Genomic DNA, 12,762 nt, shown 5'->3' on the forward strand with positions numbered 1-12,762 from the left:
ATTCATAAAAGATACACTCATGCGCCAACATTATCACAAACACACACACACTCACACAACATGTGAAAAGGGCCTCCTGGGGATACCTTCCTCCTCATGTTTTCGTGACACTGGCAATGGTAATTAGACTAATTCAAAGTCTCCTCGGAGTAAGGGACAGAGACAAGGAAATGGCAGGCAGGAACTCCTGTAAACACCACAGTAACGTACAAACACATACACACACACACACACACACACACACACACACACATGCACGCACGCACACACACAAACACACACAGAGTTGACAGGGAGTTCATCCAGCCAACTGCTATATTATAGCATAACATTACTCCAACAGCAGATCCATACCTTATTACTGGCAGGGCCGAGAAGTAACTAGGTTGAATTGGGAATGGGTTGATACCTCAGGGGATTTTTTGACCGTGACCGGAAGAAAAGGCAGGAAGGTGACAGAATACAGGCTGACCTCTGCGGAACTCCAGCTTGGTATTGCTCAACTGGAGTGTCACTAAAGTAACAAATTCAGGCAACCACATACAGGTACAAAACCCATAGATCTGTAGATCTATTATGTGTCAGCCTTCAGCCTGCAGTAGACAATAGATATGGCCCATAAGTAGCTTGTGAAAATCTTGATATTAAGTTGCATTTACTGTAACCTAGAAAACCTTGTTGAATTTTGCTAGTTTAATGTTAGTTTTTCTGCTGCTAACTGAGCCACGACTGTAGTCGCTGAGTGGACTGGATTAATTTCCCATTGCCATGTCGTATCTATGGTTCATCATATATTTACTGTAGTAGTTGAAAATGTTTTTTTTTTTTGTTTTGTTTTTTGCTTGAGATGCTTAATGAAATGGTAAAGAACTTTTCTGGCATTCATCCAAACTTCAGGCAAAACCATGGAGTTTTGGCTTAAGAAATATTTTAGATTTTCGTTGCAAAATCTATTAATATATAAATAAGTATGACAAAAGAAATAAAGGAATGAGCAGCAGCAAACAGGACGGTGTGTTTATTCTAGGCTACCCGACACACTGATAGAATGTGGTGGATTTTGTGACAGAAAATTCATTTCCTATGTAGATACAAGGTTTATTCCAAGCTAAAAACAAGAACAAAATAACAAAACAGCTCTTACTTTCAGGTGATTTTACATGAGATAGTCTTAAAATATTAGATTTGTGTAAATGTCACCTTGGAGATGGGTATCTACATGCAGTTAAGCCCTTGCTCATTTTTTGTTCCCATGACAAGAAAGGCAGATACTTGTGCAGGCCAGCTGTAGGCCTTCATCCCACACTGCTCTTTAGTATGAACACTGTTAGACTGTCTAAGTTTCTGAGTAACCTCTTGTCACTCCACCAGCTTTGTCTATGTGGACAGGCAGCCCTCTTTATTGTTTGAGTGTAGAAACCCTCTTTCTACAGGATTCACATGATTGACGACAACAATCACACAGTTCCTTACTGATCACAGTGTACAACTGATGAATGCTATGGCCAAAAACAGTCGTCATTTACACATCCTCCTTCAGCTGATTCCTTTAGAAGTTGCAAGAGCCGATCAGTGATCGATAATCTGCATATTTCACATGGCACAGGTTTTTACAGTTTGCTGACAGAACCCTCCCTATACTCATATATTACCTGGCATATAGTTATTTGACATCAACACACTAGACATTTACTTGCTCACTTCGACATAACACAATGATAGTAACATTACAGAAGCACACAGGTGGCCAAAATGTGAACAGGTGCAAACAGGTTATGGAGACACCTGAGGTGGAGGTCAAGTAGGCCTAAACAGAGACAGCTGAAGTCTAGGAATGTCCAGAGCCTTTGTGGGACCTTCTTCAGGCACCAGTGCATCCTGCCAAGCAGAGGTAGTGGGTTATGGTTTTTGGCTAGCTGCATATGGTGGAGCTGATACCTTTTGGAGGTGGCTGGAGGGCCCCTGGGTGCCATTATTTAAGAGGTACTACTCGCTACTCACTTACTTGCTCAGACATAACACAACTATTGTAGAAACAATAGAGCCAGACATGACGCAAAAATTTCAGGTCAATAGAAGAAAGCTTAGATCATCTGATTGCAATGTGTTGAAAATCACCATTGCATTATAATCAATGAATAACTTGTGTGAGCCATGCAAGGCAGAAACTCACTTGATCTGGATACATAATTACACTTCAACAATTTTCAAGATCAAACTCAAGGTTGATGAACACCAACTAGTACACCAGTTTAATTTTCACCAAATACCAACCAACTGGCTCAGTCAGTCCAGTAAATGATTTCTCCTTCCCTCTAACACTGGTAGATACAGGTATTTATGCAGTCACGAATAACCTTCTGGGAGTGACATTCTCTCAGCAAGGCCCTCTGCATCTACCACAGCCCTTTTTTGGGTAGTTCTTCCCATTTATCTACCTAATACAACCAATGCTCCCCTACTTACAGAGAGGAAGATGCTCATCTGTCCCCCAAGGTGGTTAACATTAGCATTGCTAATTTGTTATCGTTTGTGCTCTGTCAGACAAGTGTGACCTATGCTCTCTGACCTCGACTCTCTCTCTCTCTCTCTCTCTCTCTCTTTCTCTCTCTCTCTCTCTCTGACCTTCTGTGATTGAGTTCGCTTATTTACATATAACACCAGTCAGAATATATCTGGCCTTTTAAATCAGAAGGAAGGTTTGGTGATAATGATTCTTCTAATTAATAAAAAAAAACATCCTCAGGGAAAACCAAATATGAACCATTTTTTATGATTTGGAACAAATGGATTGGAAGGACTGGTCTAAAAACAGAATCCTTATTATACTCATGTGATGGCTTTGATACACAAGAAATTTCAAGTGAAAGCCTGGTATTGTGAAAAAATACAAGTTCTATGAATTTCTTGGTGTGTTATCACAGAGAAGTTCAACAACACACAACAACAGTGAGGTACACATTGAAGGTTGGAGAAGTATAGTAGCCTCTTCAGAGGGGAGATTACATTTACTGAGGCTCATAACTCTGGATTGTAAACACTTGTCACATATTGCTGCTGTGTTCTCACATTTTGACTCAAACTTTAGACCTGGATGAGACAATTAATTGTAAATGTCTATTATCAAATTTTTCAATTGTAGGTGTTTGAAGGCTAATTCTAAAATTAAGCAGTCAAGTAATATGACAATCACTCCTTAATCTATAGCTGTTATTCTGTAAATAGAAATGCAACATTATAAAACAATTTTGGCTGCAACATTCTGATTATGTTTTTGGGACATCATGAGGTAAAAGACAGGGAACTTTTATAAAACATTTAGATGAGACCAATAAGGCTATGTTATGCCTAATCCAAGGAAGAACAATGCAACATCTCCTTGCTGGTTGCATCAGTCAAGGGATATTGCTGTCAGTTAGACAAGCTAACTTACATTAGATATCACTTTAAATAAATGTAAAAAAAAAAAAAAATCATTGTTAACTCAAACAATAACTGCTGATTTTGATTTTTGTTTCTTATTTTACTGTTTCTAAACTTTATTGACTTATTTTTCATTTATCTAATTCATTGATGAATGGTGTAATGCAATGTTCCTTTGTCATTAAGTAATATTGCGGGGATGATTTATAAAATTTTGTATAATCTGTCTCCTAAACCCCTGTGACAGACTGGCAACCTGCCAAGGGTCAGAGCCTTAATGGAAAAGCAGTATAGAAAATAGACCAGTGGATGGATCGATGGATGGATGTTCCACCTTCAAAATGTTGTGGGTAAAATGTCCTCTTGTTGTTATCATTTCACATGACAGAGGTGTTTCATAAAAAAAAAGCACAATCTCAACTTTTAAGAACATCTAGAATAGAGAATAAAAACTTCAATATTGCTATCAGAGTTTTCTGCCTTTGGTGTCATTTAACATAATCTGTGATCGTGACAACTTCCTCAAAATATCTTTTAAATGTTGGAATGAAAATGTTATTCATTGGTTAGCGGTTAAACCTTACTGATGATAAACATCTTTAAAATGTTCTTTGAATGTTGCAATTAAAATGTTTATTAGTTGAAAGAATATAATATTATAGTTGTATAATTTGAAATAATAAACATCAAAAAATGTTCTAATAACAGGAATACATTTGTAAAAGATATTATAACGTTTAGGTAATGTTTACAAATGTTGTGGCAAAGCAGCCCAGAACTAAAGGAAAATCAATACGATTCTCTATGAACAACAAACATCTTTTCACTACCAAAAACATATCAGGTGTTTCAGCTCAGTTCTCCTGCTGCTTCATGGCATATAGGTGTATATATAGCTGGCACTGATGTCATTCATGTAAATAGAGGAAAAGTGGAGGGATCATCTTGGTTGGAGGCTGTGTTTAGGTCTGCTGTAATCATACCAACCAACCAACACACCCCCTTTTGGCCAGGCTCTTTGCAGCCAAGGTCATAAATTTCTTTTAAAAGAATAATTTGGAAGGGCTGAGGCATGCTGGGAGTCAGAGCGGATATGAGAGGCGGGTTATTTGTTCTCTCTGATATCCATCAGAGGCTGACCAACAGAGATTTTAATGTCAGGAGAGGACTCTAAAGTGTGTGGCCTGGTGTAAAATACATCTGCAGCCCAGAAAGATAACACCACACATGAACAACCTGAGGTAGATAAGAGCATACATTACATTTGGTCTGATAGAGGAGATCTTCAAATAATATTTGAAGGTATAAGACAAAAATTAAAAAGTGATGAGTTTTTACAATGTTGACTCATACACGCATATTACACACGCGCACACACGCACACACACGCACACACACATTATATATATATATATATATATATATATATATATATATATATATATATGAGAGGTGCCTTTTTAATTGTCAACAGACACATGCTAGCATTCATTGAACCTATAAAATAAGTGCTCAAAAACTGTACAGAAGTGTATACCTACCTTAGCTATCGATAAGTCAGGCCAACCTCACTGTATCAATGCAAAGAAGCTGCATGTATGCAGCAAGGTGAAAAAGTATCAGGAACAGGAATGAGTCTCTCCTTGCTTTGCCCATTTGCAGCCTCCTCCTCTGGGTTCAATCAGCCAGATCAATCCGCAGCTATGAAGTAGAGAGGGCACCTTGAAAATGCTGCAATTTATTTGTTTGAAATATTCTTTTCCTTTCTAGTCTTCTTAAGGCTACTGGGGATTCCGCCATTGATTTCCACTTCAATTACTTCACCTCCGACCCCCGGAAGGGACGTGACATCCCATGGCTGGCTCTGCACAGCCAGGTGTGCTGAGGGAAATCTCCAACCCTCTATTCCATGCTCTCTTTGCGTCATTCAAAGGAAAGAGGTTTTTTTTACACATGGGTTAATTGCAGTCTTCATTTGGGTCCACAATAAGAGAGAAACAGTTACAATCTTGTAGCATTCCTTACTCGCTTATTTTTCAAAAACCTCAAAACATTTTCAAAACACACACACACACACATACATACATATATAGATACATAGATAGATAGATAGATAGATAGCTAAACGGTAAACGAAGGTCCGACCCATCAACTTGTACACACTGCCAGTCAACAGATGCCCCGCTGGGATAATAAGCTGGCCAAAGAAGGAGATAGAAGCAACAGACCTCAAGACCAGAAAGTTCCTCACCATGCATGGAGGGTTTCACCCTAAGTCCAGCATCCTGAGGCTTAACACTAAGCAAAAAGAGGGAGGGTGAGGACCAATGAGCATCAGAGCCACTGTCGAGGATGGTACATTGAAAATCCAAGAGTACTTCAAGAAGATGGCCCCTCAAAATGAGTTGGTCAGTGAATGCCTCAGACACCTGAAACCCGATGAGAATGAGGAAACAGAGCAGCAAATGTGGACACACAAGCCCCTACATGGCATGAACAGCCGCCAGATTGAGGAGGTGGCGGACATGAAGAAGACTTACCAATGGCTTGAACATGCTGGACTGAAAGAAAGCATAGAGGCACTCATCATGGCAGCACAAGAGCAGGCACTAAACACAAGAGTCATAGAGGCTAAAGTCTACCACACCATATCGGACCAAAGTTTCAGGCTATGTAAGGCTGAGACAGTCCAGCACTGAGTGGTGGGGAGTGAGATGTTAGCTGTAAGAGCATACATGGAGAGGCACAACCAAGTGGCATGGATAAAATACAGAAACATCTGTACCCAGTATGGACTAGAAGTACCCAGATCCCAATGGGACATACCACCAAAAGTGGTTGAGAACAACAGGGCTAAGATGCTGTGGCACTTCAGCTTCCAGACTGAAAAACAGCTACTGGCAAACCAACCCAACATAGTAGTGGTGGACAAATAGCAGAAGAGGGCAGTGGTGATAGATGTGGTGATACCAGCCGATACCAAGGAACATGAGAGGTTGAGAAGTACCAAGGGTACTCTCAAATGGGGAGAGTGGCTCCAGCAGATTACATGAATAACACTGGAAACCTTAGTCCAGGAGAGTACAGCTCTATGAACAAATAAAATGGGGGCAGCAGCCTCAGCAAGGAAGCCCAAACTGTCCTCTACCCCAGCCACTTCCACCAGCTCTTCCGGGGAATCCCAAGGCGTTCCCAGGCCAGCCGAGAGATATAATCCCTCCAGCGTGTCCTGGGTCAGCCTCGAGGCCTCCTCCCAGTTGGGCATGCCTGGAACACCTCCCGAGGGAGGCATCCTCACCAGATGCCCAAAACCACCTCAAATGACTCCTCTCAACATGGAGGAGCAGCGGCTCAACTCTGAGCCCCTCCCGAATGATTAAGCTTCTCACCCTATCGCTAAGGGAGAGCCCAGCCACCCTGCAGAGGAAACTCATTTCGGCCGCTTGTATTCGCGATTTCGTTCTTTCAGTCATGACCCAAAGCTCATGACCATAGGTAAGGGTAAGAACGTAGATTGACCGCTAAATCGAGAGCCTCGCCTTCTGGCTACGCTCCCTCTTCACCACAACGGACTAGTTTAGCACCCACATCATTGCGGATGCTGCCCCAATCCGCCTGTCAATCTCCTGCTCCATCCTACTCTCACTCGTGAACAAGACCCCGAGATACTTAAACTCCTCCACCTGAGGTAGGACCTCCCCTCTGACCTGGAGTGGGCAAACCGCCCTTTTCCGGCTGAGGACCATGGCCTCAGACTTGGAGGTATTCATTCTCATCCCAGCCGCTTCACATTCGGCTGCGAACTGTCCCAGCAAGAGCTGGAGGTCGTGGCCTGATGGAGCTAAGAGGAGCACGTCATCGGCAAAAGCAGAGACGACACCCTCCCGCCACCAAACTCGACCCCCTCCACCACCCGGCTGCGCCTAGAAATTCTTTCCATAAATGTTATGAACAGAACCGGTGACAAAGGGCAGCCTTGGCGGAATCCAACCCTCACTGGGAACAAGTCCGACTTACTGCCGGTAACGAGGACCAGACTCTCGCTCCTCCAGTAGAAAGACCGAATGGGGCCACCCACCCCATACTCCCGGAGTACCCCCCACAAGATGCGCCTACAAACACGGTCATAAGCCTTCTCCAGATCCACATAAAACACATGTGGACTAGTTGGGCAAACTCCCATGCCCCCTCCAGCACCCTAGCAAGGGTGAAGAGCTGATCCACGGTTCCACGGCCGGGACCGTTCACACTGCTCCTCCTCAATCTGAGGTTCGACTATCACCCTTACCTTCCTCTCCAGTACCCTGGCATAGATCTTACCAGGGAGGCTGAGGAGTGTGGTACCCCATTAGTTGGAATACACCCTCTAGTCCCCTTTCTTAAAGATGGGAACCACCACCCGGTCTTCCACTCCAAAGGCATCGCCCCCAATGTCCACGCAATGTTGCAGAGACGTGTCAACCAAGACAGCCCCACAACATACAGAGCCTTGAGATACCCAGGGCAGATCTCATCCACCCCCAGAGCTCTGCCACCACGGAGTTGCTTAATTGCCTCGGCGACTTCTTCCCTGGAGATTGGATGACGCACCCCCAAGCACTCCCCAAACTCTGTCTCCTCCATGGAGTACGTGTTGGTGGGATTGAGGAGTTCCTTAAAGTATTCCTTCCACCGCCCAATTATCTCCCCTGTTGACGTCAGCAGCCTCCCGTCCCCACTGTAAACAGTGTGGGCAAGTTGCCACCTTCCCCCCCTAAGGCGACGGACGGTTTGCCAGAAACTTTTCGGAGCCTACCGATAGTCATTCTCCATGGCCTCACCAAAATCCTCCCACGCCCGGGTTTTTGCCTTGGCAACTGCCATGGCTGCACACCGCTTGGCCTGCAGTACCAGTCGGCTGCCTCTGGAAACTGGCAGGCCAGCCATGCCCTGTAAGCCTCCTTCTTCAGCCTGATGGATCCCCTCACCTCTGGTGTCCACCAGTGGGTTCGAGGATTACCGCCACGACTGGCCCCAGCAGCCTTACAGCCACAGCTCACAGCAGCCGCCTCGACAATGGCAGAGCGGAACATGGCCCATTCAGACTCAATGTCCCCCACCACACCCTGGATGTGGTCAAAGCTCTGCCGGAGGTGGGAGTTGAAGATCATTCTGACTGGTTCTTCCGTCAGGCGTTCCCAACAAACCCTCACTACTCATTTGGGCCTGCCGGGTCTGCGCGGTGTCTTCCCCTGCCACCTGATCCAACTCACCACCAGATGGTGATCAGTTGACAGCTCAGCTCCTCTCTTCACCCGAGTGTCCAGAACATGCGGTCGCAGGTCAAATGATATGACTATAAAATTGATCATGGACCTGCGACCTAGGATGTCCTGGTGCCACGTGCACTGGTGGGCATCCTTATGTTCGAACATGGTGTTAGTTGTGGACAAACTGCAGCTTGCACAGAAGTCCAATAACTGCACACCACCCGGGTTCAGGCCGGGCCTGCCGTTCCTCCCAATCATGCCTTTCCAAGTCACGCTGTCATTGCCCACATGAGCATTAAAGTCTCCCAGTCGGACAATGGAGTCCCCAGTTGGGGCCCCATCCAGTACCCTTCCCAAGGACTCCAAAAAGGGTGGGTACTCTGAACTGGTGTTTGGCGCAGAAGTGCAGACCACCGTCGGGACCTGTTCCCCAACCCAGAAGCAACCTTACCATCCACCGGGATGAACCCCAACGTACAGGCAGACAGTCTAGGGGCGACCAAAAAGCCCACCACCGCCCTGCGCCTCTCACCTGGAGCAACTCCGGCGAAAGAGAGAGTCCAACCCCTCTCAAGGACTTGGGTTCTGGACCCAGAGCTATGTGTCGAGGTGAGGCTGACTATATCTCGCCGGTAATGCTCAACCTCTTCCAGCAGCTCCAGCTCCTTCCCCACCAGAGAGCTAACGTTCCATGTCCCAAAAGCCAGCTTCCATGCCTGGGGTTCAGACAGCCAAGGCCCCCGCCTTGGACTGCCACCCAAGCCACAATGCACTGGACCCTTCCAGTTCCTCCTAGGGTGGTGGGTCCAAGGGAGGACATGTTGGTGTGTCCTTTTCGGGCTAGGCCCGGCCACCAGGCGCTCGCCATCGAGCCCCTACCTTGGGCCTGGCTCCAGGACGGGGCCTCGGTGCCCCTCCAAGCTGGGTACACAAAACACTTTGTTGTTTCTCCATGAGGGGTCTGTTGAACCGTTCTTTGTCTGGCCCTTCGAGTGTTGGGTAAGCAGTATCAAGGAGGACGAGAATTGATCCAGATGAAAACACTTCAAAAAGAAAAAGGTCTTTTGTATTTGTTTTCATTTGCATTTGTCTTCAGCCTCATCTCAACATACATGTGCTGTGTGAGCATGAACGCTGGAAGTGGAGGGCTGGGGGGTGGGTTGCATTGAGAGGTCGAACATGCAATGAAAAAAGCAAAAATTAGTACTCTACCAAGGCCAAGACCACATGAAGCGATGAATGTGATGTTTAATAACGGCACATACGCACGAATGCTGTTTGTTGATTTCAGCTCAGCATTCAACACTGTCATCACCTCCAAGTTAAACACTAAGCTGTATCTCAATGGTCTGTATATTACCTATAATCTGTTTATATCTCCATATCATTTGTATATTTGTATATATATACAGTTTATATAAGTTGTGGTGTGTGTGTATGTGTGTATATATATATATATATATATGTATATATACACAAACATACACACACACACCACAACTTATATAAACTGTATATATATACAAATATACAAATGATATGGAGATATAAACAGATTATAGGTAATATACAGACCATTGAGATATGACATGTTCAACATACACTGCGCCTGACTTTGTAGATCCGAAGGAACAGAACTCCAACTTGATCGGCCAATTTAGGAGCATCACGCTTTTAAATGTGGAAGGGAAAATCTTCATTTCCATCATGGCCAAGAGGTTGACCAGCTACCTCACGAGTAACAGCTACATAGACACCAGCTGTCAGAAGGCCGCCGTCCCAGGATTCCCAGGGTGCGTGGAGCACTCAGCCGTGATTTGGGAGCAAATCCAAAGGGCAAGGAGAGAGAAGAGCAACCTCCATGTTGTGTGGCTGGATCTCGCCAACGCTTACGGGTCCGTCCCGCACCAACTGATAAGCTTCGCCTTGGACTTCTTCCACACGCCTGACTGCATCAAAGACCTGGTGGCCAAGTACTTTGCAGACCTGCAGATGTGCTGTGCCCACCAGGACTTCACCACGGGATGGCAGCAGCTTGAAGTGGGCATAGCGATGGGATGTTCCATCTCTCCCATCCTGTTCATTGCGGCCTTCGAGATCATCCTCATCGGGGCGAGGAAGACGGTCAGAGGAGTAAAGCTGCCATCTGGTCAAAGGCTACCACCGCTGCGAGGCTTTATGGACGACGTCACCACCATCCTCCAGACAGCAGCGTGTACAACAAGACTGCTGAAGAGGATTGACGAGCTTGTAGGCTGGGCGAGAATGAAGGTCAAGCCATCCAAGTCCCGAAGCCTGTCCCTCAGGAAAGGGGTCAGGAACGACCACACCATCTTCACTGCGGGTGGAGAGGAGATCCCGCTGCTATCGAAGCAACCCATCCGTAGCCTGGGGCGCTCCTACACAGCTGAGCTCTCTGACAGGCAGGCGGGAGAGGCTGTGAAGAAGCAGCTCGCAGATGGCCTGTCCAGGATCCATCGGAGCCAGCTCCCAGGCAAATACAAGGTATGGTGCTACCAGCACATACTCTACCATCGGGTAATGTGGCTGCTGAAGGTGTGCGAGGTTCCTTCTTCATTTGCAAACAAGCTGGACCAACTGGCAAACTCCTTTATTAGGAAGTGGCTGGGGCTGCCAAGATGCCTCTCAGATGTGGGCCTCTTCGGTCGGACCTCACTCCAACTGCCGCTGCACTCCATCAGCCTGGGTTATAAGAAGGAGAAGGCCCGGATGGTGTTGGAGTTGAGAGAATCCTCCAACCACCTGGTCAGGGCAGCGGGAACCCAAGTGCGAACAGGAAGGAGGTGGAGAGCAGAGGAAGAGGTCGACCAGGCAATTGGCAGGCTAAAGCTTCGCGAGGTGGTCGGCAGGGTCCAAGTGGGTCGAGCAGATCTTGGTCGGAGCAAGACCCCCCTCTTCTGGTCTAAGGCCTCCAAGCGGGAGAGAAAAGCCATTGTGGTGACGGAAGTGGCAAGGTCTGAGCAGGAACGCTATACCATCAAAACAGTGTCCCAGAGCAGACAGGGAGGCTGGACAACATGGGAAGGTGTCATAGACAGGCCTATGATGTGGCCCGACCTGTGGAAGACCCCTCTAGCCAGGCTCAGCTTTCTGATCCGAGGAACCTACAACACGCTACCTTGCCCCCAAAATCTCCACCTGTGGTTCGGCACTGAAGAGATCTGCCCCCTCTGTAACACCATGAATGCTAGCCTCCAGCACATCCTCTCGGGCTGCAAGACGGCGCTGTCCCAAGGCCGCTACAGATGGCGGCACGATGCTGTCCTGAAGAAACTGGCAGAGGTAGCGGAATCATGCAGACGGGAAGCGAACAGCCGGCCAGCTACCCCAGCAAGACACACCATCCAGTTTGCAAGGGCTGGCGAGAACATCAATGCCCCCCGCCCATCAAACATGGGAAGGCTCCCCTCACCTGGCAGCGAGTGGAGTATGAGAGTCGACCTCGGAGGGCAACTGCAGTTCCCCAGGGAGATCGCCAAAACATCACTGCAGCCAGACATGGTGCTGTGGTCTGCGGCCAGCAAGGCGGTCCTCTTGGTGGAGCTCACTGTCCCATGGGAGGAGGGACTAGAAGCCGCACATGAGAGGAAAAGGGCAAAGTATTCAGACCTGGCAGCGGAGTGCAGGGAGGCGGGCTGGAAAGCCACTATATGCCCTGTTGAGGTGGGGTGCAGGGGCTTTGTGGGCTCTTCAACCTCTCGCCTGCTCAGAGATCTGGGGTGCACAGGGGCCGGCCACCGGAGAGCATCAAAGGAGCTGGCGGAGGAGGCAGAGAAAGGCAGCTTCTGGTTGTGGCTGTGGAGGAAGGATAGGAGCTGGGGGCCAAGTAACACCTAGGGCATCAGTGGGGTTGGCAGGGAGAATTCCCAGCCATCGCTCCGCCACCGGTCGATGTCCTGGGGTTAAAGGAGCGAAACATCAATGACCGGTGGTCCCCAGCTGATGACCCAGTTTGGCCCAAAGTGTTCAGAGCATTCCGAAGGCGCCAGAGGAGGTGCGTCAGGCAGAAATGCCCGGCAGGAATACCACCAATCCTGTATTTCCAATTTAACCTGTAGAATGTACTATA

General features: G+C 47.0%; 1 pseudogene; it reads left to right on the forward strand.

Moving 5' to 3' along the window:
• Window positions 1-5,675: 5,675 nt before the first annotated feature.
• Window positions 5,676-6,359, forward strand: LOC147267525 (uncharacterized; annotated as a pseudogene).
• Window positions 6,360-12,762: the final 6,403 nt, after the last annotated feature.

This window comes from Aulostomus chinensis, chromosome 3, assembly GCF_037954235.1.
Source record: "Aulostomus chinensis isolate RoL2024-O1b breed Wild chromosome 3, RoL_Achi_v1.0, whole genome shotgun sequence".
Classification (NCBI taxonomy): Eukaryota; Metazoa; Chordata; class Actinopteri; order Syngnathiformes; family Aulostomidae; genus Aulostomus; species Aulostomus chinensis.